This window comes from Chenopodium album, chromosome 25, assembly GCF_948465745.1.
Source record: "Chenopodium album chromosome 25, dcCheAlbu1.1, whole genome shotgun sequence".
NCBI classification, from domain to species: Eukaryota; Viridiplantae; Streptophyta; class Magnoliopsida; order Caryophyllales; family Amaranthaceae; genus Chenopodium; species Chenopodium album.
The window spans coordinates 36993359-37013772 of record NC_137858.1 but is presented as its reverse complement, the minus strand read 5'-3'; the positions used below and the strand labels follow the sequence as shown (position 1 = coordinate 37013772).

At 35.8% G+C, this 20414-nt stretch overlaps 1 non-coding gene across 1 annotated transcript; it reads right to left on the bottom strand.

Moving 5' to 3' along the window:
- Positions 1 to 15755: 15755 nt before the first annotated feature.
- Positions 15756 to 15862, bottom strand: LOC145615815 (small nucleolar RNA R71). Its single transcript, XR_014107403.1, has one exon. It is a non-coding gene; the product is annotated as a small nucleolar RNA R71 (small nucleolar RNA).
- Positions 15863 to 20414: the final 4552 nt, after the last annotated feature.

Sequence of the window (20414 nt, the reverse complement as noted above, 5' to 3'; positions counted from 1 at the left end):
TGGGCGGTGTAGATCTCGTCGAAACACCCAATTTCAAAAAAAAATTCGCCCCGATCGGACACCCGAGGACAAATTTACAAGTCCCCGAAGTTTAAGGGTAATATCTCTTAACTGGGGTATCGGGTAAACTATCCGGGCAGACGCCTGCTTAGTACTCTTGGAGATAAGGATTTTCAAAAAAAAAATCACCCCAATCCGACACTCGTGCTAGGATTTATGCCTTCTCGAGTTTACCGTACCCTCGGGATTCTACTCAAAAGTAGGGAAATATGCTATTTTTGCCCTCCGAAATGCCGTATTCTCGTAGATCTCGATTTTTTCGTATGAAAACGAGTATTCACTTGACCTAAGGGGCTTTGTATTTTGTATTTTATGACAATTTAAAAATTTCGTTTTCTAGTATTGCTTACAAACCGCAATTTCCCTCTGTCATATTAATACTATGTATATTTATTATACTATGTATATTTATTATATGCGACATGTACTATATACTTGTGGGTTGCTCTGGTGGTTGAGGCTTGTTATTACATATGTGCACATCATAGGTTCGATTCCCATTGTTGACATACAACTTTTTTTTTTTTTTTTTAATTTTTTTTATTTTAATTATATGGTATTAATTAGCTCTCCTCCTTTGATAACACATATATATTTTTTCAAATACCATCTGGTTCTACATACCATTATTGTTATATCTTCCTACCATATTCAAGGCCATAATTAAATTTTATTTAAGGCTTCTAATTACATTTTCAGAAATCTTAATGTATTTCTAAGCTCGTTGCAGAACTCGTGTCATAAGAACTAGTGCTATAATTTTATAAGGCTATAATTTTATTTTATTGAAGGCTATAATTAAATTTATTAAAGAGTAGCTTGAAGAAGAAGACGCCAATCTAATACTTTATAATCCTCCTCAATACGGTCATGCTCCTCAAGACGACACTTAAACTGCAAGATCTGCTTCTAAACAATTGCAGTACTACTAACAATACGGTCATGCTCAACACCTGATTATCGATGACGCTAAAACAATAGGCAGTAATTTCTTCCATTCTCACAAAGAGTAGCTTAATTGTTGCAGATCTTGCTTTACACAAACAGTCATGTACAAATTCAAACTTCAACGAAATCCTCATGCTACTTGGTTGGATTTCTTTCGTCAAAGTCATAGGATGCCACTAATTACTGTAATGGTCTATTGCATAAGTAGTATGGTAATATAGTAATATGATTAGGTTTCTCCTCATAAGACTCATAAGTAGTACGTATTTCTAACACCCGTGAACCGAATGGATGCTCACAACTCTCATAACACTCACATTTCACGCAAAATACATGCAAATTATTAGGGATGCCAATGACTGTGTTAACCTCTTCTTCACAAAAAATTGACCTTAAAGGCACGACCCACATTAACTATAACTCTTAATCATGCATTTCTTCCGTAACAGAGATTTAATCAATACGAACAACACCACTACAACCCAACAATCACCAAGATCCACGAGAGATTGGGTTATCTATTGGGTTATCTATTGGGATATCGGCCTTATTAGTTGAAGCTAGGGCCATAACCAAACCTGACCAAATCGTATTTTAGTATTTTAGAAGCCTCTCATCTTTGCACTCCTATTTGCTTTCCTCAAGTAAATCCTCATGCATGTCTTCCTTCTGAATACCTATCTTAGAATCATTAAACAAAATTCTTTCAAGAGGATCATTAGTAGCATGCTAATGGGATCGAGAGAATTCATTAAGCACAACTTTAAAGCACTCAACACTTGAGAATTCATAGACATGAAAACAAATTAATCGTAAACTAAACATTCGGCACAAAGACATGATTAATGGAAGGCAAGACGAACAATATCGGCTTTGTGTTAGAATATCAATTTTATATCCAATCTTGAGATCTTAGGGGTAAATTGGCTTCTCCTAACATAGCCTCTATGTTGTCACATTAAACCATATACTAGAAGGGGCAATCAAATAACAATCGATACAAATGAATCTAGCTAGTTCAACTATCGCATCACCTAGCATAAATTCACCCTCAATCAACTAACAACGTGCACTTTGCACGAATACCGAAGAACATCAAGCAAGTAAAGGCTTTAAACACAATAAAATTGAATTCCAAACCAAAAGCATGAACAAATTCAAACTACATCATCCCCACACCCTTAGCTAAAGAATTACTCATTAATCATGGCAAGTAACAAGTTAATCATGAAATCAACAAGCAAAGACATGATTAATGAGTAATCAACAAAACAAATGCAAACTAAGCAAAATTAAATAACAACATAAAGAGAAAAGAGGTTGATTAAGCTTATTCTTCAAAATCCAAGATAAACAATGGAGAAATCCACACACTCTCTCTAAAAAGCTAAACTAAGGATATTTCTCTCTATAAATTAGAGCTAAAAATCACAATAGAATGGCTAATTACATTCAAAATGGTATTTACCCCTCCTTAAAACCCTTAAAAACCTAGATAAATAGGGTAAAAAGCGGCATAAAACCGAGCTATCAAAGCAGGCGCTTCATAAATGTGGAGCGATCGCTCTAGACGAGGGGAAAACTAGGTCTTTGAGTAATTTTCCCTGAGCCAAACAAAATTTATAATCACATAACAAACCTAAATACAAGTATAGAGGTAAGTTAAGGGTCGAACCACTATAAACGGTTATGTTTAAGTGCTTTCAATATGCGCCTAAGCTAAGTCAAAGTCAAGAGGGTAAAGAGGTAAAACTAACAACTACCATAACACTAGGGGAATGGAGATCAACAAGTAATCATGAAAATTACAACAACTTGGGAATAACATGCCAATCAATGGTTGTGAAGATGTCTAATAAGAGTTATTAATTGGAATCAAAGAGCTATCTCCCAATCGTGACACTAGTGGTCTCTACGAATTACAAACTAGGAGAATCACAATCCAAACTAATTGACAATTGCAATTCCTAAATCAATGGTATGTATCATTAGAAACCACAATGCAATCTAGCATACTTCTCAAGGCTTAATAAAATTACACACATGCAAACTTACATTAATCACTTTAATCTCAGCAATCAATCAACACAATTCCCAAATTAATCAATCAAACAAGTTTAACCCAATCCCTAGCCAAAGAACTACTCAACCATCATCATCTAATCAGCAAAAAATTAAAGAAATCAAGAAGCAACAAAATATGAAGAACAATTACACTAATAAAGAATCAAACATCAAAATCAAACCAAACAAACATGAATTTAAACAAAGCAATAAAATAAGATACAGTTAGAAATTCTCATTGATATTACCGGATATAAGGTGGGTTTAAATACTCGCAAATGATCCAATTAAACCTTTCAAAGAAACTTTCCTTTAGAATTGAATCTTATTTTTTTCCATATGCTAGTAAGAATAGGATCGGAGTCAAACTTCCTTGATTCTTGATTCAAACCAATGCATCAAAGTATATCAAGTCATATACCAAGCAAAAGGGCACACAAACATTTACATGAGAGAAAATCTATTCTAAAAAGAAAAGAAAATGAAAGCACTAAAACACGGGTTACTTCCCGGGAAAGACTTACTTAAGGTCCAAGCTTGACTGCTCTAGTAAATAATGTTTTGGGTGTTTTTGTCCTTTGGGAGAGTTACAACTCGAAGATTGGTCCTTCTGGCTCTGTACCTGCAAAATCAACGAAGACACCGGTTGGGTGGTGCTCCGCCTCCAACGCTCAAGTTAGTAACTTGAAGGAGAATAAAAAGTGCAGAAATTTAGGTGGGGATCTGCTTGGATTCCAAGCTCAGGAGTTCTCTGATGAGAGAGAAAGTAGGATGTAATAAATGATAGTAAATTTCTGAATTTCCCCCAAATTGGGGGAATATCTCCCTATTTATAGGGTCATTGGGAAAAGTGCCCCTCCCTAGGACTGATGGGCTGCGCCGCCAAATAGCGGATTTTGGGGAATTGGGCCCTTGAAGGCCGCAATTCTACGAAAGTATCTGGAGAGGCCACGTGTCAGCTGGGGATTGGTCAAGGGTGACCTGCCAGCCTCTGACACGTGGCACCTCCTCATTGGTCCACTTGTCTAGGGTAAAAATACCCTAAACAAATACTATTGCAACGATCGAAAGAGCTTGTCAAATGCACTACTACACATTTCATAAGATAGAAGGTAGGCAAATAACGAGAAGAGTACGTGTAACAAGGTTAGTGCACGCAAATGAAGAGAGAGATGCCAAGAAAAAGAAGAAGAATCAAAAGAAAATTCAACAAAATAAGAAAAGGAAGAAGAAGAAGAAGAAGAAGAAGAAGAAGAAGAAGGAAAACTCTCCTCAAGATATTTTTGGGAGGCAATATCACCATTTTCCTCAATAGGGGACGAATGAGGCACATATAAATCATCATAGACAATGGGGTCCTGTAGACACCCATTTGTGTCTCCCCAAAACCAAACTCAGTGATGAATACCTTTCACGACGAACCATAATCGAATGAGGTAAAAGTGTGGAAAAGTCAAGTGTTGCGGTTAGTTTTTATTAAAATCCTTCTTTCTGTTTTCAAAAACCCACTCTATTTTATGAAAACGTCCAATCCAGTTTAGTTTGGTCCATGATAAGGGTCCAATAATGGTGTAGTTGGATGGGGCTTTGAAAGACCTTTCCAATGATATATTATAATCCCAATTCCGATGAATAATGAGGAAGTTATGGCCAAAATACTAAACTGGGCCAAACCGGATTTTACCTACGACCCAATGATCATGTGGAGGGTCCAAAGGTTTAATCCTATTCCTAAACTAATTAGGATTGATTAGAATCTTCTATAAGTTTCTAAAATATCTTAATTATCCTTTTTTGAAAAGATAAGATCATAGAATTTGATTTGAATATAAACTTTCCTTCTTTAAAAAAACTTTCCTAATTCTATTTGAATTTAAAGATGTTCAAAGATAGTCATATATTATTTTTCGTGCCTCATATTTTTTATCCAAATTTTATATGGTTGGATAGATCTTGAAATTATCTTTCCAATGATATATTATAATATTAATTCCGAGCTATAAACGAAAAAGATATTAAAGATATACGAAACTTTATCCAAAACTGACACCCTTTTACTATTTCGGCCATATCTTAGGATGTTTTTAATGCTATGTTAGGATGTTTTTAATGCTTTCTAGTATCATGTTTAGGGTGCTTTTACTCTTTCTAATATCATGTTAGTGCCATGTTAGGTTTAAAGATTTGATCTATATTGCTTAGTGACATGCTAGGATTTGTTATTAATCTTGTTAGTATCATGCCTAGGATCTTGCTATTATTATTAAGCTTTATTATGCCTTATCATGTTATTATCATCGTTATCATGCTTATTGTTTATTATTTATGTTTCTTGGTATTATTTATATTTATTGTTATTGCTTGATCACGCCTTTTATGCTTGCTAAAGGGAATTTGTACTTGAAATCATGCTTAATAAGATAATTATTAATTTGGTTTAGGCTAATGTGATTTTAACTCAAGTGATCGCCAATAATAGTTTTATTTGTGCATTAATATTCAACCAACATACATAAACAGGGTAGGTTTAATATAATGTTTGTATGTTATTCGAAAAGCGCACATGAATACGAGCAGAACAAAGTAGAGGCCTATTTTATAGGGCGGGTCCTTTATTTTGTAGATTGGATTCGTACCCTCATCCCTGAACCCTGTTTGGTTCAAGACCTTATGGAGTTGATGGTCCTTTTGGATTGTCTTTTGGGTTTACAAGTTCCTAAAACTTGTTGGCGACTCTTTTGCTCTTTTTTCTTTCCCTTTGGAACGCCACCATACTTTAGTGTATGATCACAGTGGGGTTCAAGTTTGGGATCTTAATGCTTGAAATATTCCCTACAGGTCCCTAATAGGCTAATCAACAAAGGAAGGGAGGGATATAGGAGTGTAGGGGATATGGTTGAAATTGCTTGAAAAAAGGACATAAGAGGAGGGAATAGGGGCTATGGTTTCACAGTTGAACTCTTCCTCACCACCATACCTCAAATCACTAATAAGAGCCTGCAAATCAATCATAGAATCCTCAAAAGAAGAACACTCATGATCACCATGTCCCTCAAAAATCCAACTCCCTCAACATCCTTAAAGCTCAAAGTCTCAAAACCATGCATGAATGGATGCAAATTCATTTAAAACTCATCTCTCTCCTATGAAGCATTCTCAATGAACTCACTTAAAAGGCTATGAGTTTTCATTTGACTCTTAAAGAACATATTGGACATAACCTCAAATGAGTCCAAATACTCATGGATAGAAGAATCACAATCATGCACTTACGACTCATCAAGATGGGAAGGAGGGTTAGGATATTCAAAATCAACATTCTCTTCATTCTCAAGTCCTTCACCACCACTCTTATTCTCACCAATGGGATCCTCACACTCTCTTGGTTGGTAATTAAATCATCATCGTCATCCTCAACACAAACATTAAATCGGGATTTTACACAAACAAGCATCAAGCATGACAATTGACTTTCCAACTTTTCTTTTCTTTTCGATTCTTCATTAAAAACATCCTCACGCTCTCTAATCATCTATAATTGGCTCCTTAAAGTTTCCATCATTTGTCTCTCCAAGGGCCTTAGGTTAGGATTCATCTCAAACTCTCTCAAAGATTCATCAATTTGGCTATAAGGGATTAGAGACTCATCATAAGAATTTGGAGAATAAAAAGGTGAAGAGGATTGAGGATCAAGTGTAAAACAAGAGCCACAACCAAAGGTAGGATCATCATCATTATAAACATGAGCATATACATCACCTGCATTAGGCAGTGGGGGCACAATCAAACTCATGAGATTCGTTATTAACAAAATAAAGCACATCATCACAAGAAGGCATGGGAAATAATGAAGAAAATTGAAACACACCATTAGCATCTACTTGAGCATGCACCTCATCATCATGAACAAAAGGGGAAATAGAATTGGAAGCATTTGTTCTAGGTTCACTAATGGGATCATGACAAATCATGGAAATTCATGCTAATATTAGAAGAATCAACACATGTAACATCAAAATTAGAATCATGATTACCCCTATTATTGACATCCCAAGTAAACCAAACTTAAAAATCCCAAGCATCATCAATTGACAATGTTCTAAATTTACCATTATGAATACATTCAACTTCATTCCTAGTTTGCTCATTCAAACCAAAATAACAAATCTCACAAGCCTCCCAAAGACTGCAACGATTATAGTCCAAAACTCTCTCAAGTCTATTGAAATATTAACAAAAAGACTCATTGTCATATTGAGGCAATGACAGACATGCCATTTGTTTTTAATAAAACAAACAAAAATCAAATAAAAGAAAAGTATCTACAAAGACCTGGGCTCAAGCAATCAAAAACACTCAAACTAGGTCGTTGATTAATCCTCTCTAAGCCAAACAAAATTAGTAATCACTTAACAAACCTAATACAAGTATAGAGGTAAGTCAAGGGTCGAACCACTAAGAATGGTTATGTTCAAGTGCTTTCAATATGCGCCTAAGCTAAGTCAAAGCCAAGACGGTAAAGAGATAACACTAATAACTACTAAAACAAAGAATCAAACAAATGAAACATTAGGGAATGTAGGATCAACAAGTAATCATGACAATTGCAACTACTTGGGAAGAACATGCCAATTAATGGCTATGAACACTAATAATAAGAGCTATCAATTGAAATCAAAGAGTTATCTCCTAAAAGTTAAACTAGTGGTCTCTACGAATAACAAACTAGGAGAATCACAATCCAAACCAATTAACAATTGCAATTCCTAAATCAATGGTCCGTATCATTGGAAACCACAATGTGATCTAGCATAATTCTCGGCCAAATCAAATTACACACATACAAACTTACATTAATCACTTTAATCTCAACCATAAATCAACACATTTTCCAAATTAACCACAATTAATCAATCATACAAGTTTCACCCAATCCATAGCCAAAGAACTACTCAAGCATCATCATCAAATCAACAAACAACTAAAGAAATCAAGAAGCAACAAAATATGAAGAACAATTACACTAATCAAGAATCAAACATCAAAATCAAACCAAACAAACAAGAATTTAATCAAAGCAATAAAATGAGATAGAGTTAGAAATGCTCATTGATAGTAGAGAAGATCTTCAATACAATTGTCACACTTATATAATCAATCTCTCAAATCACCATTGAAATCTCTCACTTTCTCTCTCTACAAAATACTCCTAAACTAACCCTAAAACTAGAGAGAGAAACTCTTAACTAAGCTAAAATTATGATCAAAACTTTCACTACAACTTGTTACAAAAATCGGGTTTCAAAATAATATTTATAGGTTGCCGAAAGTAGAAGACGAGAGAAACCGCAACCACGAAAGGAATGACCGAGCAAGCAGGGCTGCGCACCCACGTGCGAGGGTTGTGTGCCTATGAGGGTGTTTGCGCGCCCGCGCTCTTTCGGGTTACTTCGACGTCTTCGATGCTCAGTGCGTTCGCTAATGGGCCTTCGAGTGTACGCGTAGTATGATGATGATGGACACTAAGAATGGTAGATTAAAATGGAATTGATGGCGGGTTCAACACCGCATTTTCATGAGAAGGCGGGTTGAGAGCGCAAGAGTTAGAACTTGGAGAATCCACTTCCTTACATCTCGAGATTTCCTATTGCCACGCGCTTGCTCCAAAAGCATCTTCCACCTTAGTAAACCACCAATATCAAGACCGGAACCTTGTACAATACCTACAACCACAAAAAGAGAGTAAATAAAGGGGAAAACACTAGAAAAACCATCAAAATGCATAAAAACACAAAATAAGAGAGAAATGGTAAAATAAAGAGAGAATGCATGAAACTAAGCATTTATTAAGAAAGAAAGCTATGAAAATAAGGTAAAAACAACCTAAATACTCGTCAAATGGGTTCCATTTATGACACCCATCAGCGCTCCTAACTGAGGAGCGGTCGCTCCATGTAATCTGCTAGAATAGTGAATATGGAGTGGAGCGGCCGCTACTATAGGGCAGAGCGACCGCTCCAAACTCTCTGCCTTGGAGCACAAATTCTCTAGATGTCCTCCTCAAAAGCTCCAAATTGCACCTCAAGTCTTGGTCTTCAAGTGGCTCGCGTTAGCTTGCAAATCATCGTTCCGAAGCAACCTAAAACACGCACTCAAGCACACTTGTAAGAAGACAAGGGTGGGGGATCTTGTTCATGCAATTAGAACACTCATATAGGGGTATAAAAGGCATATAAGTGATCTTTTAGACCACTTTTCACCTACAAGTTTATTTTCAGATAGGGTGTTGTTGACACCTAAAAATGTCTCCCCAAAACAAAACCTAATGTTAAATAACCTTTCACCACCATTATTGGTTGGGTCAAGTATTTAATCTTTGTAGTAATTAAACCCATATTCAATCCAGTACATTTTATAAACCAACCCAATTCTTAGCCCATTTCCCCAAACCATAACTTCCGTGTCCACATCACAAAACCAAGCTAAACTGATTTTGTGGAACTATAATTTTGATCCAAATATTATTTGATTGGATAAGCTTTGAAATAAGCTTTCAAACGGTATACCATAAGCCCAATTCTGATTTAAAACAAAGAATATATGAGCAAAACACTAAACACCCTTTCACTAAAATGCGTAAAAGCTGGAAATTACCGAGCCACTATAAAAATACCGTGACACGACAGATATTGACGTGACACGACAATTTCTGTCGTGACGCAGCCAATTTCTAGGGCTTTGTTTAGCGGCGCCATCAATTCTAGGGTTCCGTGCTTCACTCCTTACATTTTCACCATAAATACGAGCTGAGGTTGATTTCATTAGTTTCGGGGCATTAAAACATTCTCTCTTTCACTCTGATGCTTTAGCCTATATACTAGCCTTCCCTATTCTCTCATCATACCTCCCTTAAGCACTCCTTGGAGTCCATATAACACCCGAAGTTCCATACTTTAAACCAAGGCGTGAAAGGTAGAATTAACTGAGGGTTATGACCAAGTCAACTCTATTTTTTATTAAGTTGAATTTCAATTCAATTTATATTTTTATTGAAGTTACTAACAATTTATTCATGATGTAGCAATTCAAAGAAACACGGAACATGAGTATTTAATTCACTTAATTACTCTTATTTTTATTCTTCTTGCTAGTATCATGATTAGCTATTATTATTATTATTATTATTATTATTATTATTATTATTTGATTTGACTCACGATTTATTGTTAACTTGCTTCCAATTTTAATGTTTATTCTATCGTTATTATTGATCACCATATTGCATGTTTAAAGGGAATATGTAATTGTATATAACACCTGTTAAGATAAATTGGATGACCGGTTTAGGTTCCTTTTTAATCTTGTTATTTAATTGAAGTGATCACAAATATTATAGAATTATATGTGCATCAATATTCAACCATTTTAGCCTAATAATAGTTTAGAGCAAATTGAATATTTGTTTGTATGCCTTTGACAGCGCAGGAAATATTTTTCACAATAAGAATCGAGTAGAGGCCAATACACGCGAATGTAACTCCATGACTCACTTCGTACCATCATCTTCGATCCTCCTTTTGTGGTTTCAAACCATATTGAGTTAGTAATCTCATGGATTATGCATGGGGTGGGGTGTAACCTTCATGGGTCAATCGTTGTTGCCTTTCGTTGTCCCTTAATCGTGGTTTCCTTAAATGATCCGTGAACGGTTTATAAATTCCTTAAAATTTGTTGGCGGCTCCTTGTCCTTAATTGTATAAGTGTCAATTCCCACTTCCTATGAGTGCCAAGCATATTCTGAACATGCTTACGTAGGCACGCTTCGAATGAAGCCTATATGTGTCATGCTCTAGGTAATTAAAGATAGGTAATTAAAGATAGGTCGAATGAAATTAGGGAGAAATGGGAATGCCACTGGTTTTGAACTTTCTTTTCTTGTTGCTCTTGACTGATTCAAGCTCCTTGTTTAATTTCTCCAAGGATTCCTAATGAGATTGAGATTTGCTCTAGAGCTTCAGATTTTGCTCCCTATTTGCTCTTAGCTCTGCTCGGGTTTCCCTCAACTACTCATCAATTTCGGCCATGGTAGGATCTTGACTGGGACTCCCAACTATGGGATGACGGGTCAAAGAACGAGAAAAAGGGAAAGGGGAGAAAATATCAATTACTGATTAGGGTACGATCAGATGAACTCCGTCCCTAATCGGTTGGAGAGCACATTGATATTGTTCTAGATGAGACACGTTCGGAACGAGTTGTTAAGATGGAGACGGTTGCCTTTGCTAAATTTGGGGCAGACTTACAAAATCTGTTGAAAGAATTCAATAAAAACTTTGCGTTTGAGGTGGAAGAGATGCCCGACATTAGTCCGAATCTAGTTTTCCACAAACTCGCCATTGACCTAAACAAAAGGCTTGTTAGGAAAAAGAAAAGGAATCACAGTGAGGAGAAAAGTAAGGCGGCAGCTGCCAAAGTCAAGAAGTTGTTGGATGTCGGGTTCATTTGGCTATGTCACTACCCCGACTGGGTGGCCAATGTTGTTCTGGTCAAAAAGCCAAATGGGACCTGGTGCATGTGTGTAGATTACACTGATGTGAATAAGGCATGTGTGAAGAATAGTTATCCACTTCCAAAGATCGACAATCCGGTTGACTCTATAGCCGAACATGCCATGTTAAGTTTTATGGATGCCTATTTTGGCTTTCATCAGATACCCTTGTGGAAGAAAGATCAAGAGAAGACGACTTTTGTCACTGATCACGAGTGTTATTCAGTTTTATGGTGATGACGTTTGGCTTGAAAAATGCACCTACTACATTCCAACGCATGATTAATGCGGTTTTCATTAACCAAATTGGTAGGAATGTTGAGGTGTACAATGATGACATGATAGTCAAATCCAAGCTACAGATGGATGACCTTGCTGACCTACGAGAAGACTTCACCACAATCAAGCGGCACAAGGTCATGCTTAATTCCAAAATGTTTGTCTTTGGTGTTGGGTTTGGGAAGTTACTCGGATTTTTGATTGATAAAAGAGGGATAGAGGCAAATCTTGAGAAGGTACAGACAGACATTGACATGAAGTCACTCCGCACTATCAGAGAAGTACAAAAACTAACCAGTTGCCTAGCAATATTGGAGAGATTCCTCGGTCGTTCATGTGACAAATGCTTCTATTTCTTTTTAGCATCAGAAAGAAAACCATGTTTCAATGGGGAAATGATGTTGAGGCGGCATTTTAGAAATTGAAAGAACATTTGCACTCCTTGCCAAGGCTTGTTAGTCGTTTGGCAAAGGAGACGCTCTATAGGTATTTGGTCGTCTCAGATCATTCTCTTAGTGACGTTCTCCTAGCTGAGAGAGACGACAATTAGCTCCCAGCCTATTTTCGTTAGCAACATTCTTCGAAATGTAGAGGTCTAGTACTCAACGGTTGAAAAATTTTGTAATAACTTGGAAATTCCCTTCTTTTAAAATACTCTTTAATTTAATATACATATAACTCATTTTAGGAAATATCCAAAGTATTACCGCCACCGTGATAACGGCTAAGTCTATTTTCAAAGTCATATGGCGGAAATCAAAGACTAAAAACCAACTTAATTTTCAAAGTAGATGACTTGAGTTCACAACCTCAAAACATAAGTTAAGTAAAACATTCCCAAGTTAGAACTAATATAAAATGGCCCTTTTAAAAGCAACTTAGAATAAAACATCACAATATTAGTCCATGAATAATAAATCAACAATTCAAAATATAAAACTAAGAAAGCATAATAGATAACTCTCTAGACTCATTCCCTTCATGCTCTTCATGCTTCAAGTACATGTCACTTTCTCTTTATTTCAACCCCTCTACTCACCATATAAATGGGTCATAGTAGGGCCAATTCAAAGGAAAGCCAAACACAAATACAAAAGTACGAATCAGCAAAAGCTGAGTACATGCATGCATATGCACCACACTAACATGATCATCCTAACATGAAATAATTAAAACATGCTCGCCATACAACTCACAAGTCAAATTACCTTTGACTTATAACTAACAATATTAATTGATAAGAAATAGCTTTGGATTATGCATCGAACGAGTTTCCTTCCTTAAAAATAGCCCATTTAAAATATTGAGCTTCCAATTAGAGAGTTATCCTAATTGGCACCTACTATGTCACACTTGTGATGGAATTTTAGCGCATTAATAATGAAAGAAAGTACAATGAAGCTATATATGATCAAATATAAATTGACATAACCCCTACCCGTGTTAATACTCAAGGTGATCAAATATAAAATACATGCTTTTAATATTTAGCATTTTTGTATGTAACTTGTGACTTTTTTATGCAATGAAATAAAAATTATACTAATGAATACATTGTAGGAATCATATCATAAACTTAGTAGATTAATTAGCAACAAAAGGCAACCAAAGTAGCAAAGTCTAAAATAATCAACCAAATCTACAAGTTGGTGCTACATTTAGTGCTTTCAAAATAAATAGAGTTACTTAGTAGGTTCATACACAAAATAAGTAGGGCTTGATTGTTTCATACATATAAAAATTCTAAAATAATACTGAGTTGGGTAATGCAGGGTTAATTGTTGACTTGATTGAACGTCAATAATGAAATTTATGGCTTGCTCACTCAATGGTCTGTTGTTCTTGATGCTACTTCTTGTACCTGTGAGCTCCCTTAAAAATTTTCCACGAACATGTTACATGTATACAATTGTGGGCAGTCATACTAGAGAATGTTAAATTATAAATCACAGTGTTGGATAGTGGTACTTACATTGGTTGTATAGACCAATCATCACCAATGGAAACTCCAAACCCTCTTGGAACTTGATAGCCTTCCCTTACCTTTGACCCTACCACCCCTTCCTCTGCCTAAATTTGAATACTAAAGTTCAGGTTGTGCTGAACTTGAACTTTTTCCTACTTGATATAATTCTACACCTGCATTATCAGCTTCAGATTATCCTTTCACTTATTAAGGTTTTTGTCCACCTTTTACACTTCTTCCTTCTCTAATAGCTCTTCCTCCTTTCCCAAGTTGTGTGGGTTGTGAAGAGATGGAATGGTGTGCAGGTGCAAATTCTAATGTAAAAACATGTGTTTAGACTTACTGTCCATCTTTTCTAGGTATCCCTCTATTCTTTTTGTAGGTGGTTTAGTGGGGGTCTCTACTGTATCCTTACTAGGGCAACTCCTTTTGTTATTCCCCTTGGACTTATAAACATAACTGGACATTTAGATACTAGTCTTTGTTATGAGCTTGGTTTCTTAGGGATCTAAAAGGGTTCCTTAATCCTACTCTTTCTTGGCATGCCTGGTCCAATTTAAATATGAGATGGGTCAAAGGAGCAATTATTTCTAGGTAAATATCTTCCACCTTTCACATTGACATGTCTATTGTATATAGTGTTTTACCCCCGTCCCTTGGTCATATTTAGGAGTATTTTTTGCTCTACTGAGCTATTTTTATTACTAATATGCGTTTTCTAGTGTTTCGAAAAATTCCTAAGCTATGCAATTAGATTTGCGCAGATTTAATTTGTATGAGTTTAAGTAATATTAATTCGAGATTCGAGAGATGAGAATTGATCTTTAGGCTTAGTTTCAATAGGTAAGTTAATTTATAAATGGTTAAGTCAAAATTCGAGAGATGCGATTTAATACCGGTAGATTAATTCTATGATTGTAATACGTAGCAATAGCCCTTTATGATCCGATTCATTGATGCATTGATGATTGATTGTTCTGTTTTACCCTGTAGTATTATTTATTGGTCAACCTATGCCATAGGCTTTTATTCCTTGATTCTCCCTATTCTTAATCTTAGTAGTTTAGTTCCCTTTTAATAATAATAATTTGGTTACTAATAGTTTAGATTGCTTTAATTAATTAGGAATAAACTGACTTGTTTCCAAGTGGTTCGACCCTTCTTCTCTATCTACGTAGTTAGAGGACTTAGGAATTATTTTTTATTAGGTGATACGACTTTAGCCTGTCAAAATTTGGCGTCGTTACCAGGAAAATGATTTTATTTTTATTTCTGATTGTTTTTGTAGTCTAGATGATTCTCTTTCGTACCAGAGAACGTGAGTTCTTTGGGACATTTCTCATATTTGTCGTCTAGTCCTTTGTTTATGCCCAGGTGTTCCAGATCAGGTTACATTCCATTTGATCCTGAGATCGAGCGCTCTTTTCATAGACAAAAGAATTAATACAGGAAAATACTGGAGGATTCTTAGGGGTGATATTCTTAGGGACCCTCCATCTGATTCTAGTGATTTGGAAGTTTCTTCAGAACCTGAATCAAAGATGACACAAAATCCACCTAAAAAGCTCAACGATTATTTGCAGCCGTCCCTAACGGAGTTTCCACACCTTTCTCCTACTCCAGAGCTTGAGGGAGTGCAACTCGAGATCAAACCCCAGTTCATAATGATGATCGAAAGAAAGCAATTTAGTGGAGCTAAGGGTGAAGACCCAAATCTTCATATTGCAGATTTCTGTTAATACTAAATCAAGGATTCTTTTTCCCTTTTCTTTATGCAGAAAAGCTAAATTGCGGTTTAATTGTTTGAATAGAACTTCACTTGGTATCACAGATTAGGAGACTCTTTATTTGAATTTTTATAACAAATATTACCCTGCAGATAGGACATCTTTATTGAAAAGTGAAATACAAAACTTTACCCAAGGGGCAGATGAAACTTTATATGAGGCTTGGAAAAGATTTAAGGGTCAGCAGAGACAATGTCCCCATCATAATCTAGCACAGTGGTAGTTGATCCAAGCTTTCTACAATGGGATTAGAAATTCATCTAAAACAATTCTAGATTCTGCCCCTAGTGGGAGGTTTATGAATCTTAATGTTGATGATGCAGGTCGGGTTATCGAAGATATGGCGATTCACAATTTCAAAATGGGAATCCATGAGTCTTTGCAAGCAAAAGGAAACATAGTGTCGATTTTGTAACTTTTGTGCAAGCTCAATTGACATCAATTCGCCAGAAATTAGATAATCTTAGTACTGTTATTCCTACTACTGTAGCTAATGTTTCTGCTGTTACTAATAATTCTAACGATGCTTTTTGTGAAAATTGTGGAATTGTAGGTCATTGGGAACATAACTGTAGGAGTCTTGTGGAGCAAGTTAATGCCTTCCAATCCTATAGGCAGAATGACCCATACTCCAACACCTATAATACAGGGCTCCGGAACTATTCATATCTTTCTTATCGGAGCACCAATGTGCAAAATCCTCCACCTCCACAACAACCACAACAACAAGCACAAGCACAAGCACAACATAAATATTACCACTCTTAACTCTGCCAGAAAACCCAACCACAAACTCCTCTTTCATCTATTGATCTTGCCTTGTCAGAAATTAGAGCAATGCTAGGAAATATGCAAAAGCACATGGAAAGTAGGGATGCTCAAATTGATTCAATCTTAGCTCATTATGAAATCATGGATAATCAAATTACGCAGATTTCCTCTACTCTACAAGCCCGCCAGCAGGGAGCCCTACCATCATGCCAGTACAACCTACAGATCAAGCTTTTGCAATTACCCTGAGGAGTGGTTCAAACTATGATGAGCATCCTATGCCTAGAAGTGATGAACTTATTTTAATGAAAATTGCTAATATTGATTCTGTTATACCTAATGATCTTAACACTAGCCCTGCAGGCCTCCAGGGTAATGTTTCTGATGATACATTGCAGGGTACAACTCTAGAGAAGGTTGCAACTCATGACAAGAACAATAGTGTACCAAAGAAAATTATTAAACTTCCATTCCCTAATAGACACTTAAAGCGTAAGTTGGATAAGTACTTTGGTAAGTTATTGGAAATGTTGAAAGATTTGCAGGTAACAGTTCCTTTCACAGAATTAATTACACAAATTCCTCCATATGCTAAATTCATGAAAGAAATCTCGACTAGGAAAAGATTTATTAGTGAGGTAGAGATGATACGTGTCGTTTACCGTATAATATTAATTCATTAATTTCCTAACTTAGACCTTCAAAAATATTAACAACTAGTAAAAGGGTAAGAAAGGGTCGATCCCACGGAGAGATTGTTAATCTACTATACTCAAGTAACTCGTACAATAACTACATGCACATACAAATATTATTTACACTATTTACATGAGATTGGGGGGTTTAAATGAAACTAGTAACTAAACTAAAAAATACTAAAAATACTAATCTACTATTTACAATAGACGACACAACTGATCGATTTAACTCTCACCTTTGCCAGATTTAAGCATTAATACAATAGATAGTCGAATTTAAGGAACTAGTTAATTGATATTATTAGACTAATTGTAGAGACTTTGGTAACAAAGGCTCCCCGTCTTCCCTTATTTTAAACCAATTTTGAACTAAGCCGAAATCGATTCTAAACCAACTTAATTAACACAAATATAGTCGCAACTTGCCTTAATTAATATTGGGAGCATTAATATCTAGGAGACATCATTAGTCCTAATTACTCTAATCATGTAAATGCTTAAAATAATCAGATTGAACTCACTTTCTAATTTATACCAAAACCATAATCGCAGACTTAGGATAAATTAGGATTTACTTGACTATACAGTCTAGACTAAGCCAAACCACATAGTTAACAATAATTAACAATCATACACTCACTAGTAATATGTATAATCGTAATTTAATCAATGAGACATAAGCAAGTCCAAATAACAATTGAATTGCTAAATTACTCAAAGTAGACAATAATATCTAAACAAACTAATCTATCATACTAACAATGTAAATCTGACAAAGAACTGAATCATATTGAAAGAATAGCAATTGAGAACAATAAGTACGAGAAGAACTTATGAATTATATGCCCAAGAACTCCGTACAAGACCCGGATTCGACCCCGCGAATTGTCGTGGCTCTCGTTCTACCTTGGGTTTGAGACTAAGCCCTCCTCCAATGGCGGTCTCCTCGTCCAGTTGCTCAATCACGAACTCGATCGAAACCCGATTTAGTCTATGATTTCTTTTTGTTGTAGTTGTGTGTGTTTTAGAGGGAATAATAGGGGGTTTTTTATAACCGAAAACAACCTAGGTTTTCTGGGTTTGAAGGAATAGAATTGTAGAGCAGGATAAAACTTAATCTTCTTCATGACTTCTCGTGAATTTCGGAGGAGAATAGCAACTCTTGTTTTGGGGATGAGATTTGATAATGTTAGGTTGCTAATTTCCCCTGTACCACGCATCTTTACTCCTTTTCTTCTTATCCTTTTTTTTTCTTTTCATTTTGTTTTCTTTGCCTCTTGATTTGGCACGTGATACTTGGATTGTTGGAGTAGTACATATGGGCTTCATTCTTCCAAGTCCAATTAATACTCCTTTTATTTTCCTACCAAAAATACACAACATAATATTAAGTATCACTTATTATAAAATAGTTATAAAATAAAATACTAACATAAAATAAGAACTATAAATATTAAATGGACTAAATTCATACAATAAATAATAGAAAACGATTATAAGACTAATATCAGGGACTAAAAATATGGTATATTATGCACTTATCAAGAGACAATCGCTTTTATTGCAGAATGCAGTGTCGTACTACAAAGTAAATCTCCACCTAAACTAAAAGATCTGGGTAGTATTTCTATCCTTTACCATATAGGTAATTTGATGATTGATAAAGCATTATGTGATTAAGGTGCTAGTGTTAGTGTTTTGCCATCGTCTGTGTGCTCTAAGCTAAATATGGCTAAATTAAAAGCTACCAATATTACTCTGCAAATGGCGGACCGTTCTCTTAAATACCCTTTAGGTGTTTTAGAAGATGTTCCTGTTAGAGTAGGTAAATATTATACACCTATTGATTTTGTTGTTTTTGATATGGAGGAAGATTTGCAAACTCCAATTATTATGGGTAGACCGATCCTTCATTCTACAGGGGCAATTATAGATGTGAAAAGTGGAAAATTGATACTATTAGTAGGAGATGATAATAATATTTTTAATTTGAATAATTCCCCTAAAAGCCCCATGACAGAGGAGAAGTGTTTTAGTATTGATGTGATTAATAATTGTTCCAATAAGCTCCAAGCTCTTGCTAAGATCCCTTAGAGGCAGTATCTTGTGTTGCATCTTTTGTAGGAAAAACCAATACATGGAAAGAGGAAGTGGATGTAATAGAAAGAGCCCTATACTGTGAAGGGCTTGGCTTTGAAGATGAGAAAGTGGCAAAAAGTGAGCAGGTTTCGAAAACTGAGCCCGTAGTGAGAGTTCCACCTAATCTAGTTGCAATGGCTCAGTAAAGTGGAGAACCATGGCAAATTAAGGCCATGGAGGTGCCCCTTGCAAGTAGTAGTAAAGAATCCCCACTTCAAACCAAGGAGGATTTGCCCGATCCGGCGAAGTCGCGTCCGATCAGTTGTTAGAGGAAGGAAATTTGTACAACAGACGACAAATGAATTGAACTTGTGTAAAAAAAAATGAATTTGGTACCAAGTACAACACACATGAATTGAACTTGTGTAAAAAAAAATGAATTTGGTACTTTGTCGTCTGAATCGGGTACAAAGTATTAACGATTGAAAATTTGATTTGGATACGACAAATTTTAACTTAACTCTTATAATTAAAACCTTTATATAAAAAAAAATCATCTTCATAAAATCATATAAATATTTTTTTATAGGAAAAATTGTCAAAAATAATACAACCTTTCAGCAGTCCGCCAAAAACAAGTCGACCTTTTAATTATTTCAGAATAATACAACCTTTGTGGGTATCCGCTTTAAACGAGTTAGGTTACCTACAACCTTAATAACCGGTTAAATATTTATATTTTTTTCATTAAATTCGTTTAAAAATCTAATTTACTCTTAATTAAAACTTTAATTATGATTAATTAATAATTAACAAAATTAAAATCTAAAAAAAAACCTCCTCCACCACCAGGCACCAGCCACCCCTTCCCCGGCGACCTTCCCTTCCCTCGGAGAAATGCCAACCCAGTCCCCGGCGCCGGCCGCGCCTAGATCTCCCCTCTACCGGTGTCGGTGTCGATCCTATCCCCCGCCCCCTTTCTCTCTTCCCCATAAAACCACCGAAACCCCCCCTCTCTCTTCTCGGCGCTCAGATCTCCCCTCACTACCTAAATCCACCGATAACCACCTGAAACCTATCCCTTACCCTTGAAAAACCCTAAGCGGAATCCTAAGTGTTTCGGGGTTTTTTGTGAACTCCTCGGATACTGATAACCACCTGAAACCTATCCCTCCCCCTAGCCGACTGTGTTTTCGCCAACAGACTAGAGAGAT